The following is a 3,076-nucleotide window of genomic DNA, read 5'->3' as shown; positions in this document are numbered from 1 at the left end:
AGAAGTTGAAAGCCTTAATGTAAAGTTCGACAAATTTTTGAAGAAGTACGGTTCCAAGAGCTATGAGGTTACATTCAGGTATTTGGAGACACAAATTGGTCAGCTATCTAACATTGAAGTTAATCCCACGGAGGAATGCCAAGCTACTATGTCTAAAAGTGATAAGGTTGTTGAGGAGGAAAAGATAGAAGAAGAGGCTGTAAAATTGAAAGACATCGAGTATGAAAAACCCTTGCCCTATCCAAAGACATATTCTAGGAGGGAGAAAGAAAAGCAGTTTGAGCGTTGTATGGAAATTTTTAAGAAGTTGGAATTAACCATACCTTTTTCTGAAGCACTTCAGCAAATGCCATCATATGCAAAATTTTTGAAAGAACTTCTCATGAAGAAAAGGAAGCATACTGAGAAGGAAACTATTGAGGTGCAAGGAAATTGCAGTGCAGTCATACAGAGGACATTACCTCCTAAATTAAAAGATTCAGGGAGTTTTACCATTCATATGGTTGAAAGAAAAGAGAAAAATAGAAAATGTGCAAAAATAAAGAAGAAAATAAAAAGAAAGAAAAAGAGAAAGTCGAGGGAGAAGAAGAGTGAGAAGAAGAGGAAGAGAGGAAAGAAGAAAAGATCACATGAAAAACCTCTTCCTCATAAAAAGAAATATCATAGGAAAGAAAAGAAAATTATGTGCTTCATGAAAATCTTCAAGAAATTGAAGATCAAAGTTCCTATGATTGAAAGATGGAAACAGGTGCTTGGTGTTCTTAATTTTCTGAAGAAATTCAGCAGTAAGAAGAAAAAGAAAAGAATATCAAGCAAGGGGAGTATCAACACTTAGTGATGGGTGTTGAATTTATTGGGTAGCTTCTACTGAGGGAAGCTAAAGATTTCATGTATCTACTGAGGGAAGCAAAATGAGATTTCTTTTGGTTTTGTGAATTGTACTTGATGCAGGGATGACCTCCTCATCAGGAAAGAGGATCAAGACTGTGGGGAACAAGAGGAAGGAATCAAAGTTGGAGCAGCTGAAGCTTCATCTATGGAGGAAGATGTTGAGGATGACGATTTTGAAAAAGGAGATGATGAATGCTATCTACAATGGAACAAGATTTTCTATCTTTTGTTTTTATATTTATTTGTTTTTGTTTAGTAGTGTAGGATTGATGAACTTGGTTGGACACTTTATCTGATGCAGTGGTTTGATATTGATATTTTTGCATGATGGGTATTGCTTGATGATGCTTTGATATTGATGATGTTGAGAATGTGCACAATATGTTGATATATAGGTGTTAACACTCTGACAAGTGTACCTGATCGTTTCAAGTAATATAATTGGTAAACCCAATATCGTTCTTCCCAAAGGACTTGCATGCCTTATCGTTCGTGCAAATTGAAATCGTAAGAAACAACAGGTAAACATGCAAATGCGATTGATTCAATTGATGAGAAAAAGACTATGGATGAATGGAGTTGTTGGGGTTTACAATTTCATCTTATCCACTCTTCTTTATCTACTCCTCTTATTTGATTCACTTTGTTATCTAATTATCATGCAAACTTTCTTAGTCTACCCTTAACCCGATTCCTCGGCGAAAAGAGCCTATTACTAATTATTGGCTTGCTATCCCTAGCTAGCCTCCCCTAGTAATTAATAATGCATGATAAACGGAAGCAAAAACAATTGATCGTCCTACCCCCTTATCCCTAGGTGGTATTGCTTAATCAAGGAATTTCCCACCAGTTCATGACAGTACCGTACGTTCTCGTATCAATAAAGACAAACAACAATTATCGAATGAGTTAAACGATAAAAGCTTTAAGCACAGGTGAGAAACCCAATAATTGATAATCAAAGCATACGACAAGCATATAAATAAATAAGAGTTTCAATAAAAGAGAGTTTCAAAAGATTACATTGTTCCCCAACAACAAAAGGGTTTAGTTCACCATTGTCATGGTGATACTAGATGAAAAATAATGGAAGAATGGAAAAACAAACCCTAGATTGGATAAAAAGGAGCCTAAGCATCCAAGAGATCTTCTCCAAGGAGTGAAAACTAGGTCTGGCTGCCTCTTTCTATCAAAAAGAATAATTCTGAAGTCGCACTAGGGCTATTTATAGCTGAGGAGTGTCACAGAATTTAGGCCCAAGTCCAGTAGACAACCGCCCAACGTCACACTTTGGCGCCCGGCAGTTTCCGCTTAATTGCACCACCGCCCGGCAGTTCGCCTCATACCGCAAAACCGCCTAAGCGCCAGACAATGGCTGCCCCTCGCATTTGGCCGCCCAGCGTTGGCTTTTGACGCTGGGCGGTTCATAGACTCTTCTTTTCTTCATGTTTCTTCTTCTTTCTTGAGTCTAAGACCTTCCATCTTCAATCCCATTCTTCATTTTCATCAAAAACGCTGCAAAACAATGCAAAACAAGCATAATATCTCTAAAAACAGCTTTTGACTCTCAACCGACTCAACTTACGTGTTTTGCTTGATTCTAAGCTCTATCTAAGCCTTAAAGGGTGTATTTTGATCTCAAATGAAACATGAAAATAACTGTTTTTAACCAGTTATCACAACCCCGAACTTAGAATTTTGCTTGTCCTCAAGCGAACAAAACAAAACTTGGCTTTCCACTTTTTCATCCAATAGTTCAACACTCCTAATATTCATGACAAGAACTACTCAATTTCATATTTTCAGTGAAATTAAATCAAGATGCATGCATGCTTTCAATTAAATTTAGTTCACATGATCACATATTTCTCAACAGATGTTACACTTTACAAATGACCAATCCATTGAGCAAAGAGGTAAGCATGAAATTTATCAATTCTCACCAAGCAAGTGTTTCCCTCAATCACTCAAGTGTTTAAGGTGATATTCCAACTCTCTATTATTCACAAGTCAAATGAAACAAAATTGCCATTCATCTCAAACAATCAAAATCTTCACATGCAAATGTGATAACTGTTGAAAAATAGTTATTTTCACGCTTCATTTGAGATCTAATTACGCCCTTTAAGGCTTAGAATGAGCTTAGAATCAAGCAAAACACGTAAGTTGAGTCAGTTGAGAGTCA

The sequence above is a fragment of the Vigna radiata genome, unplaced genomic scaffold (genome assembly GCF_000741045.1).
Source record: "Vigna radiata var. radiata cultivar VC1973A unplaced genomic scaffold, Vradiata_ver6 scaffold_51, whole genome shotgun sequence".
NCBI lineage: Eukaryota > Viridiplantae > Streptophyta > Magnoliopsida > Fabales > Fabaceae > Vigna > Vigna radiata.
Note: the sequence above shows the minus strand (reverse complement) of the source record.